We start from the raw sequence: 13227 nt of genomic DNA, 5'->3' as shown, positions 1-13227 counted from the left end.
ACTTTTCTCTCATATATTTGTTACCCATCTCTCTTTGATCTCACATCTATCATCCTCATTCCCTCCCTCCTCATTATCTTTCTTCTCCGTCCACAACGTCTATCTCTTCCTCCCTCCCCCCTTTTCACCTCTCCCTCCCTCCCCTATTTTATCCCTCTCCTCTACTCTATCTCTCACCCCTTTTGCACCTCTCCCCTCTCTATTCACACTCACTCACTCCCTCCCTCCCTCCCTCCCTCTCTCTCTCTCTCTCTCTCTCTCTCTCTCTCTCTCTCTCTCTCTCTCTCTCTCTCTCTCTCTCTCTCTCTCTCTCTCTCTCTCTCATGTACAAAAGGCCAAACATGCATCTAGGAGTATATAGACTCATATATACATGCAATGACCATGTACCAATATTGTAGTTATATCCATACTTACACTGCACAATAGTTCGAAGTAGCTCCACATGATCCTTGGATGCTACAATTAGAAATAACATTGCTACGCTGAAATGAACCACAAAGTTTAAGCATATCCAAGCATCAAATACATTCTCTCAACAATATTAACAATCCACACAGGTGAAGCAAAGCCCAAAACAGAAGCTTGCTCCAGAGCCAATAACTTTGTACTATAAATCCAAGTATCAACAAACCACAAAGTGTCACTTCTTGATTATGCCTATGCATCTACATCCAAACGCTACAAAAATGTTGAAACTTCCCATGGGGCCTAACCAAAATGAAGCTTTCTTTTCTTTGAGCTGGAATCACTAGGAAAATTTCAATTCTCCAACACAGCATGCCTGAGTGAAGCAAGTCCCATTACCACTATTCGTCTCGGTGATGGTACAGGGGACATGATAGTCTTTCGTCTCTTTCTTGCACCTAAATTTTTAAAATCCCACAATGCAAACGTGAACACATCTAACAATGGACAAATATTACTTAACATTAGAATAACAATACCTGACCTAACATTTGTAAACCACTCGGTAGGCATTGTCACAGCTTGATGTAGCATCACAAAACAACCGAGGCCCTTAAATTCATACACCGGCCACCCCCTCGGTATTCTATCAGTGTGAGATCGTCGAAACCTCTTTTCCTGCTTAGCTTCTTCCATATGCACTCAAAAACATTGAGTATATCCACAATGCACCACCTCAATAAAAACTAGAAGTAAAATCTCTATATTGACATCATCATATAAACACTCAATGACCCTTGCAAGCGTTCTTCTTATAATATCATGCATTGTCACTGCGCGCAAGATACACTGCAGTTCCTTCTTATACTCAAAACCTGGATAATAGCCCCAGCTTGGAGTAGGCATCTGCAAATGTCAAGCAAAGACTTATATACAGTGTAAGAAATATATACTCAATTACCACTGAGTATATGCCAATTGAATATAGCACAAAGGCCATTTTACATATATGCCAAGCAGGGACTACAAAATTCAATAGATACATCTTTGCAAAAATGCAAGCATATCATTCCATCCTCCAAAAAATACATCTCTGTATGCATATTTGCAAAAAAATGAATGCACCTTATTGCATCTTCTGAAGTACATCCTTGTACACAATGTTCATCGTGACATTCACAATGCTTCAATTCTCATCCAATAAGACCCTCACACAGCATGAGGATTTCACCCTTGAAAATGCAACATATAACTGCCCATGTGTAAATACTGGTGTCTTTAAGTAAAGACCAACAACAGAGAACGTCTGGCCTTGCGACTTATTGATCGTCATAGCAAATGCCAATCTAACAGGAAATTACCTCCGCCTCATAGTAAATGGAAATTGCAAGGTGCTAGGAATAAAAGTGATCTTAGGAATGAAAACTCATTCCTCTACATTTGTCCCTGTTATTATCTCAGCATCTATCACCTTTTTATTAAATGCCTTACATATCAATTGTGTACCATTACACAAACCTTTTGATGGATTTAAGTTCCTAAGCATAATAATAGGTGCATTCATCTTTAGTAGCAATAGATGGGGAGAAAATCCACCTCCAAGATCTACTGTATTTAAATACTCTACAAAGTATAAAAATGGAGCTATCACCCGTCTCTACAATTGAATCCACACTATAGTACTGTATAACTTCTCCTGCCATCAATTGCAATGCACATTGATTCAAAGAAGTCACCTCTGTATTCCATGCTGCAAGTATAGCATGCTCGCTGAAATATGCTCCAAAGTCTCTCATTGTGGACACTTCACTGTACACATTATTAACCAAGGTTTTGATAGAGTGTCCTTTTAATACCATGCTAGATGAAATATGTAACTTATCACAATTCTCTGTAATGCCCACTCCATCCCTTATCGCTTGAATCCAACTAATAAATCCATTATCCATTATACCACCATTAGTTGACATCCTCATATTCCTAGACAACCTTAGCACCTTAACATATTGCCATAAATGAGAGTAACATGTGCCGCATTAACAATATCTTCACGGGAGCCCTTCATCACGACGGGCAGGATCACCTCCAAGCAAAGTGACATTTCCACCAAATGGTTGATCACATCTCATAACATCTCTTAAAGTTCTATCAACAGCTTCAAATGCAAACCTGTGCATCATGGGAGTCTCATTCCACAAAATAAGGCTTGACTGTCTGAACAGCTGAGCAAGATCACTCTGAAAAGGAATATTACAGGTGGATCAATTACATAGATCCAATGGAATTTTAAACCTCGAGTGAGTAGTAGGACCGCCCTATAGAATCAAAGTAGCAATGCCAGATGATGTTGTTGCTAGTGCTATATGCCGATCACTGTACAACCTAGCAAGCAAACACTTGCAAAGAAATGTATTTCCAAACCTACCAGGACCATCCAAAAAAAACATCTCCAAATTTTTCACCAATAGCACCTATAATTGCATTATGTGTAACTCTCTGTCCGTCATTCAACATTGCCTCCATAGAAACAGAAACTCTATGTTGCTCTAGTATATCATATGCATATTCATATTCTAAAAGAGGGTTAGCACACAACTGAGAATTTATTTGACGAGGTTCTGAAAATCCATCAAAGTTAGACAATTTTTGCCCATGCTATAGTAAAAGATCCTAAAGATGCAATAAAGCCCTGTTTGATGCCTTTTGTTGTAGAACTGCAGAAGATATATGCACATGCTCTAGTTGTAACTTATACAAAATATCCTCTACCATTGGTGACATAGACCTATCCCAAAGCTAACCAGGCTCACAGAAGACCAAAATTATAGTAAACAAACCACGCAATCGGGCACCAATTTGTACAGATGCAGCTTCTTCCAAGCACATAGCACACTCATCATCACCCTCTAACATGCCCTTTGCAATGTGCGCTTCCTTAAAGGTGTTGTACACCACGTTGCCAATAGTACGCAAATCATCAAAAGACATATATCCTCAAGACACTATCAAGAGCATTCGCAAGTAATTACGCTCACCAGATGTGGGTGGCACAAAGTATATTAGACCGCACATATTTCCACGCTTTCTCTTCGTCCATATCTTTTGTTAAGCATTCCATATCCAATACACCGAGAAGTCTTGATAGCGAATAGCTCGAGCCTCTGGATGAATACGATTACACACAAACCATTCCGTAAGAGTAGTTTTCCTGATATCTTCATTTTAGATAACATCTGATATATTGTTTGTATCTTGAAACACCACACAATTCTCATCAAGCAAGTGCACCTACGACCGTTGTATATCAGGCTTCTCATTGTGCAATGCATAGGAATATATTCGCCAACACGCTTTTGAAGCAGAAACATACCATGCATCCAAATAACTCCTGATCTCATCCACTTCAGTGTTTTGCCATTTGAGCCCTAAGCCTAGCAACCTGTCGTCGTACATGTTGTGTAGAGTTGAGTCTATGCCTATGAATACATAACACATAAGCCTAGCAACCTGTCGTCGTACATGTTGTGTAGAGTTGAGTCTATGCCTATGAATACATAACACATAATCCTTGCTAGTTGTCCAATGCAAAAATCCCATATTGATTGGATTCTCACAAAGCCTACACATCAAGAGAGACCATGCATACTTTCAAGGAGAAACTTGATTAGGATTAGTATTTTCAAACTCTTCAAAAGAGAGACCATGCAAGACATAATAAGTCTTTCTATAGATCAAACCTCAAGAAAGAGGTAATATCTTAAAAATAAAAATGCATTTAATATTTACAAACTCTTCAAAAGAGAAAGAATGTACATTATCCCAATCCATAGCAAGTTCCTAGACATTGAAACTAATATTGGAGAGAGAGAGAGAGAGAGAGAGAGAGAGAGAGAGAGAGAGAGAGAGAGAGAGAGAGAGAGAGAGAGAGAGAGAGAGAGAGAGAGAGAGAGAGAGAGATGTGTCCATATCAAAGTATTTTACAAAGAATATTACTCTTTGATACGTACTACATTGCAAACTCTTTAAAAGAGAGAAAAATTCATCATAGAATTAAGCTCTCCAATGTGAGAGAGAGAGAGAGAGAGAGAGAGAGAGAGAGAGAGAGAGAGAGAGAGAGAGAGAGAGAGAGAGAGATGTCCATATCGAAGTATTTTACAAATAATATTACTATTTGATATGTACTACATTGCAAACTCTTTAAAAGAGAGAAAAATTCATCATAGACTTAAGCTCCCCAATGTGTGTGTGTGTGTGTGTGTGTGTGTGTGTGTGTGTGTGAGAGAGAGAGAGAGAGAGAGAGAGAGAGAGAGAGAGAGATGAATATTCAAACATTACAATTAGACCATACAATTAGAGAACATTACTCAGTACATGCATTACACAACAAAAAATGAATAAAGTTATATCCACATTGTTTAACATGATAATGATAATTCTTTGTACAAATCAAACGTCAAGAAAGAGACATCACACCACATTGTAGGTACCCAATACATTTTACTCAATTTAGTCTCGTTACAAAAAACGGAAGCACAAATTATTACAAAAAAAGAAATGGCCCAAGTACTTTAAAATAACATAAGCGAGACAACAAAAGATCATAAGCTTCATCCAAATGTTGGAGAGAGAGAGAGAGAGAGAGAGAGAGAGGTGAATATTCAAACATTATAATTAGACCATACAATTAGAGAATATTACTCTCGCATGTATTACACTGTTACACTGCAAAAATCAATAAAGTTGTATCCACATTGTAAGACATGATAATTCTTTATATAGATCAAACCTCAAGAAAGAGGCATCACATCACATTGTAAGTACCCAATACATTTTGCTCAGCTTAACATCGTTACATTAAAACCAATATAAGCTTCACAAAAAGGAAGTGCACATCATCACAAAAAAAGCATTGGCCCAAGCACTTTAAAATAAGATATAAGCGAAACAATAATACATCATAAGCCTCATCCTGAGCAAGCTCTCAATTGTGACAATCATTTAACGACTCAATTGATGTAGCAAGGCATTAAACCTATTAACATTCATTTGAAACTGCAAGAACGGTAGTCGACAACCCCTCTGGCAAATCATAGGCTCGTGGTCATCTCCAAGCCCCCAAAATGATGCCCGTATATCATTCATAAAAAAATTCATCAACTTGCTTGTCTCAGAGACAATTGTCGAAAGTTTCCTTACTTCACCATCCAAACCACTTGAGACTTGTTGAAGAACACTCTGGGTGTGCTTTGTCTCGCACACAACGCCGTACAAACCTTTAGCTTGTTCATGCAACTCTATAGAGTAAATGGCAAGCGCATAATCAACACGCGTGGATAAACTCATCTGCAATTCCATCAACTCATTCATCTTAGTGTCGAGGAATTTAAACTCCAAAGAACTTAAAGCAGCCTTTGTGTTTCTTCGAATCATCGCTGTCCTTGTGGATTTAGTAACATGCCCACTACAAGATATAGACCTAATACTGACGTTAAAAGCGACGAAAATTTAAATAACAAATTTTTTTCCCATCGTCGCAAAAAGCGTCGTTATTGGCGACGCCATAGAACAGTCGCTATCAACGTCATTATCAGCATCGCTATTTGCGTTGGTATCATGTCGCATTTGTGACGCTAATACCAACGCAAATAACGACACTAATAACGATGCTCTGCAATGTTAATAACGACACAAATAACGATGCGTGCATGTAAATTTGCGACGCTAATAGCGACGGTAATAGGGAAAAAAAATTTGTGGCAGTGTGTTTTATTTGGGCCATACAAATTAGTTTCTGTACTGTGTACAATGCTCGTGTAAACAAAAGCAAAGTGTACTTAAATCATAACACTGATACATGAAATAAATACATGATCGCATAATGAAAGCAACTGGTATAATCATGAAAGGATATCACTACTACATAGAAAATGTTTACACAGATTAGGCGACCCAAAAAGAAGGGTGTGTGAGCTTCAGGGATCCAAGGGTGAGCTACATATCCTCGCCATCCAAAAGCTCGTCCCGTCATAAAGGAGTATCGAACGGACTTTGTAAAAAAAGAAACAACTACACATCAGTTCACCATACAATAATGCATTCTAATTAAACATGGTAACTACGAACAAGAAAGATGAGTGACTTACAGGGCTGCCACGTCTATATAATCGGTCGATCAATGCAGTGAGATCGTGCATCTCTGTATATCGAGTCTCAAGGCCGGTCGGATCACGATTTGTAATGGAGTGTTACAAAGAAAACAAAATACTAACTGTTAGAAATATGATTGTCAGTACAAATGATATTGCAAAAAAATAAGCAAGCAAAACAAAAGAAAAACATACAAAGTCCTCGAGATATGTCCTGTGGCCGCTGCTCCCAAGACGATGGACCACTCCGGCCTCTAGTCGTACCCTCGTCGCCTCGCGTTGCTAACTCCAATGTCTTGGAGAATCTATAGCCTCCTCCCTCAGTCAGCGCCAGTCATCTGCGTCTAGCCACTCGGGCTTTGCAGCCCCACTCTTGAGTACCTTGCGTGCGTCTGATCGTCTATGTGACATATATGCACGCATGTAGTCCATCATCCAGCCCGTAGAAAATCTATTTGTTGTGGCTAGAACCAGAAACTCCTCATGCAAGGATGCTACTATATAGTCCTTGCTCCCCTTCGGTATGTTTTTTCAATGATCTAAGACGTTGTGCCGAAAAACTTGTTAGCATAACTCTCATGTGATCCATTACCCTCCTCTCCTCATCATTCATGATGATGGCTTCTAACCTATCATCAACAAGATAGGCATATCCCTCTGGGGTATGCCTAAGATGGGTCCTCTCCCACTTGCGTCCATGCTCCTGGGCATATCTAAGAGACCTGTGTACATCCGGTGTACCGACCGGGGTAGTATCTATTGGTATAGCACCCATAGGGGTACCACCTCCAGATGGCTGAGCAAAAGTCAGAGAGTAATTGGAGTAGATGTTCCCACAGGTGTGACAAATATTAGAGGTGACACAACTCCAGCAGAATGATGAGACGGAGATACCGCGTCCGTGCCTCCACAACAATCACCCAAGCCACTCTCCTTAGAACCGCCACGAGAGCGAGGAGTCGCACCTATATCCCGTGCTGACCGCGGGCTCACTGCCTCCGTATCTCTACAACATCCCCCTGACCCTGAAGCACTCCCTCCCTTTGGCCCAAGTCTGGAGCGTTGATCTCGTCTGCTCGAAGCTGAAGCATCTAATTGCACCAAAGTAGATCTAATAGATCGGCTTGACGATGTCTGAGATAACTCCTCGTCTGCCATGTCTCTGAATCTCGCCATCTGATCTCGAGACATATGCGTAAAGATATCCTGCAACTCCTTATCGCTCATCCCTCGACTCATCCTGAAAAGGTCGCATGTACAAATAAAAAATGATGTTAGCATAATCAATTTAAATCATACAAAGTATGATAATATGAATCCTAAAAAAATAATCTCACTTAAAATGCATATCTTATGTACCCTTATAAGCGATTAGTCAACGAATTAAGTAAGTGGATGCTCCAAGTATGAAGTATCCTATGGTCCCATGTCAATCTCTTGACACAACTCTGTATACACTGGAAGGTCGATAGACATGTCACCACAAAAGGATGAGTCCACCTCGTTCTCAAAGAATTCTTGGACTCCTGTATTTCCATCATTGTTAGCCGATGTTGGCTCCTCTACATGCTCCAAGCTTTTGGTGGCCTCCACTCCTTGCAATATCAACCTTTCTATTTGCATATTGTCATCATTTATGCTCAGAACATCGCTTTGATGATATACTCTCGCACTTTGGGGAGCTGAAGGTATAACATACCACCGTCGAGGTTTTCGAGGGAAGATTACCTGTTCACAAACACGTACACACATGTACCATGTCATAATATAATTAATAAACAAATGAGTTCATACACCTGTTCACAATGGGCCAGAAACACAAATGTGTCGCGCAAATCCATCCATTTTTTTTCAGAATCTATTTCGAGAAATCCAAATGGATCTTGTTGAACTGTTGCTCCAACTCCTTCAAGTACCACTTTGAACCACTGCACATCGAATAGTATCATGGAGAAGTTACGGTAATCCATTGTAACTTTGCAAGTTCCTAAAATACTCCATCTCATCTATGATCATGTTTGGATTCGTCGCTCGTCTCGTCGGCTCTCCTACTCGAATCTTGCTATGATACCACAGTCCATTGTGGAGTGCATTTTGTCAATACTCTGTGCAAAAATGTCATCCGTGCGACTACGCTGCACTATATATTTTGTACTGTACATTGAAATACTCAAATTAGTTGTCGCATATAAAATATAGATACGACAAATCCTAAACACATCATCACCTTTGGACTACATCCCTCGAGAATTCCCACTTCTCAATTGAGACCTCCACCCCTTCGCGAGACGCTGCGGTCAAAGCTCCATGCAACCATCGCGTTGACATGAACCGTGGCATCTCCTCCATGCCCTCGGGATATTGAATCAGTTGATGGCGCGTACTACGTCAAAATTCAGATCGCGCTTCCTCTTGATCTTGTCTAGCGATTTGGTACCTAGCAAGCCATGTCTCCATAGAGGCATGGTGCAACATACAAAAGCGATTCACCTTCTTCTCCATTGCAGCATCCATTCTTTTTTCTACTCCATTTTCAACCACCACATCTCTGGTTAGTCTATCATCGTCCTTCAGCGACCATAGCATTTTGTTGTTTGGATCCATCGTTGGTAGCCATTGTGAAATATGCACTAGCGCCTCAGGCACCAATCCACCTTCAGCCATGCTACCTTCTGGCCAAGCTCATTGTCGCACAAAGCCTTTCAGGGTTTTCATGAAGCGCTCCAAAAAGAACATCCATCGCGTATGGACAGGTCCAACAATCTCCACTTCATCTATAAGATGCACAAGAAGGTGGATTTGTATCGAAGCATGCTGGTAGGCAGGTATTTCTCAAAGAGACTTTATAGCGGCCGTGGACGAGTAAGCTAAGGATGAGATGTCTTTTCTTCGTGAAAGCCATGGAGGGATATTGTAGTTGACAAGGACTATAGGCCACACACTGTAAGAAGTTGAGCACAGACCGAATAGGTTCATGCCATCCATTGCAAGACCGAGCCGAAGATTCCTTGGCTGATATTCGTTGAACTCCATCCGTGGACCTATTCTGCACATGCCACGTTGTCAAGCTCGCCATGCCGGACGTACGAAACATGTGGTTTATGCGGGGGATAAGCGGAAAGTGTCTAAGAACTTTTTAAGGGATGGTTTGGCCTTGCAAGTCTTGTTGATACATGTGAGCACCACACTTTGGACATGTCTCCATAGTCTCGTATTCTCCTCAAAACAGTATGCAATCGTTGATACATGCTTGGATGCTGTTGTAGTCTATGCCAAGCTTTCGTAAAACATGTCGTGCATCATCACGAGACTCAGGCATGGTATTTGCAGGTGGTAATATATGATATTTCAGTAACCTTAAAAAAATCATAAAACACCTTGAAAAAGCACAAATGTTTTTAATGATAGTGTTGAAAAGAAATCAATGAAGCGTACGTACAAGGTACTTGAATAACTCGGTCACACTCACATTTCTCCACCCATATTTTGCTTGCACACTTAGGAGTGTAAGCAGTGTCTTTAGGCAAGATACTTGACACCCATCATATAATGGTATAGATGCTTCCTCTCTAAGTGGATCAGAAGTATCGACATCCATGGAAATCAATACATTGATCATTGCCTCCATCTCACGCTCCAAGATTGTAGGTAGGTTTGGAAGGCTGCCTGTCTCCTCTGGTATTGATGGTATAGATTGGGTAGTACCTTCCAAGTGGTGGATTAGCTTAGGCACTCCATCCATCGCACACCCAGGAACTCTTCTAATTGGCTGCAAAGTGTACACTCCTCCTTGGAACGAGACGTCACCTCCTTAGATAGAAAATTTTCCAGCCACACCCAATCTTCTTGTATATGGTATTCAATTAGCTTGCGAGTACAATGCATGATTGATATTAACTTTTCTTACCGTTTGCTGAAAATCCAAGATTGCCTCATCAATGATCTCAGATTGAAACTCACCGAAGCGTTGTACGTGTTCTATAGACAATCGACGTTTTCGTCTAATTGCCAGCTTGCATTGAGAGCAAGGACATGGGACACGCTAATTAAGATACGTCTCACAATCTTGAACAACGAGACCTTCATCGTTTTCCATTTTGTCTATGTTATGACAAACAATTTATTTTTGTTATCATTCTTTTTTTCTTTCTTAGATTGTTTGAAAATTGATTTCTTCTCTTGTAACTCAATAAAAATTAACGTATGTAAAGTTTCCACCCACCCACAGATTAACATATATATGTTAGAGTGTTTCCCGTCTCGTGGTGTTGCACCGGACCTTGCTACTACTCTCTCTTTGTTTTTTATCCATTCATTATCTCCTCTCCTTCCATCTCTCTCTCTTTTTCTCTTTCTTTATTATGTTGTATGTTTATTCCCTCTCTCTCTCTCTCTCGTTCCTTCTTCTTTTTTCTCTTCCTCCCTCTCTCTCATTTTCTTTAACGATCACGACTACGACTACAACCATGACCACGACCACGACTACGATGAAGACTATGACTACGATGACCACGACTACGTACCACTACCACTACCATGACTACGCCCACCACATCTACCACTACCACTACCATGACTACGACCACCACATCTACCACTACCACTACCACTACCACTACCACTACCACGACCACTATAATAAACAAGAAAAGAAGAATTAAAAAAAAAAACTACTACTACTACAATAATAAACAAGAAAAGAAGAAAAAACTACTACTAGTACTACTATTACAACAACAAAAAATAAGAAAACTAAAAAACAACAAACAAGAAAAGAAAAGAAAAACTACTACTACTACTACTACAACAAACAACAACAATAAATTTCCTTTTCTATCTTCCTCTCCTTCTTTCATTTTCTCTCCCTCTCTTTCTCTCTTTCCTATCAGGTTTAATATTTTTTCTCTCTTTTTCTCTCTCCTCTTCCTTTCTCATTTCCTTTTCTCTCTTTCTCTCCCTCCCTCATTTTCTCTCCCTCCCTCACCATCTCTCTCTCTTTCTCTCTTTCCCTATTATGTTTAGTGTTTTTTCTCTCTCCTCTCCCTCTCTCATTTTTTTTTCTCTCTTCCTCTCCTTCTCTCATTTCCTTTCCCTGCCTTACCCTCTCCCTCTCTTTCTCTCTTTCCCTATTAGATTTAATACTTTTTCTCTCTTTTTCTCTCTCCTCTCTCTCTCTTTTTTTTTTCTCTCTTCTCTCTCTCTCTCTCTCATTTCCTTTTCTCTCTTTCTCTTCCTCTCTCGTTTTCTCTCCCTCTCTCATCCTCTCCCTCTATTTCTCTCTTTCCCTATTAGGTATATGGGTTTTTCCTCTTTTTCTCTCTCCTCTCCCTCTCCCTCTCTCATTTCCTTTTCTTGTATTTCTCTCTCTCTCTCGTATACACTCCCTCCCTCACCCTCTCACTCTCTTTCTTCCTTTCCCTATGAGGTTTAATATTTTTTCTCTCTTTTTCTCTCTCCTCTCCCTCTCTCATTTCCTTTTCTCTCTTTCTCTCCTTCCCTCACCCTCACCCTCTCTTTCTCTCTTTCACTACAAGATATAGGCCTTATACCGACATTTAAAGCAACGAAAATACAAATAACAAAATTTGCCCCCATCATCGCAAAAAACGTTGTTATTGGCGATGCCATAGAACAGTTGGTATCACTGTTGCTATTAGCATCGGTATACTGATGCTGATACCGACGCCAATACCCCGACGCCAATACCGACGCTGATAGCGACGGTGTGCGACGTAAATAACGACGCGAGCAGTAAAATTTGCAACACTAATAGCGACGGTAACATGGAATTTTTTTTTGTGGCATACAAAATAGTTTCTGCACTGTGTACAATACACTTGCAAACAAAAACAATGTATACTGAAATCATAACACTGATACATGAAATAAATACATGATCGCATAATAAGTGATTGGTACAATCATGACAAGATATCACTAATACATAGAAAATGTCTACATAGATCAGGCGACTCAAAAATAAAGGTATGTGAGCTCTAAGGATCCAAGGGCGAGCTACATATCCTCGTTTCCCGAAAGCTTGTCCCGCCGCAATGGAGCATCGAACGGACTCTGCAAAAAAAGAAACAACACATTAGTCTACCATACAATAATGTATTCTAATTAAACATGGTAACTACGAACAAGAAATATGAGTGACTTACAGGGCCATCGCGTCTATACAATTGGTCGATCAATGAAGTGAGACCATGCTTCTCTGCATATTGAGTCTCAAGGCCAGTCGGATCGCGATTTGTAATGGAGTGCTGCAAAGAAAACAAAATGCTAACTGTTAGAAACATGATTGTCAGTACAAAAAATATTGCCAAAAAATAAACAAGCAAAACAAAAGAAAAACTTACAAAGTCCTCCAAATACGTCCTGTGGCCGCCACTTCCAAGATGATGGACCACTTCGGCCTCGAGTCGTGCCCTCGCTGCCTCGCACTACTGACTCCAACGTCATGGAGAATCTATAGTCTCCTCCCTCAATCGGTGCTAGTCATCTACATCTAACTACTCGGGCTTTGCAGTACCACTCTTGATTGCCTTCCGTGCGTCGGATCGTCTATGTGACATGTATGTACACATGCAATTCATTATCCAGTCCATAGAGAATCTATCTACTGAGATTGGCACCGGAAACTCCTCGTGCAAGGATGCTACTATGTAGT

This window comes from Lygodium microphyllum, chromosome 3 (assembly GCF_053477565.2).
Source record: "Lygodium microphyllum isolate KBCC chromosome 3, Lygodium_microphyllum_v1.1.10, whole genome shotgun sequence".
Lineage (NCBI taxonomy): Eukaryota > Viridiplantae > Streptophyta > Polypodiopsida > Schizaeales > Lygodiaceae > Lygodium > Lygodium microphyllum.
The sequence above is the reverse complement of the archived record's forward strand: the minus strand, read 5'-3'. Positions refer to the sequence as shown.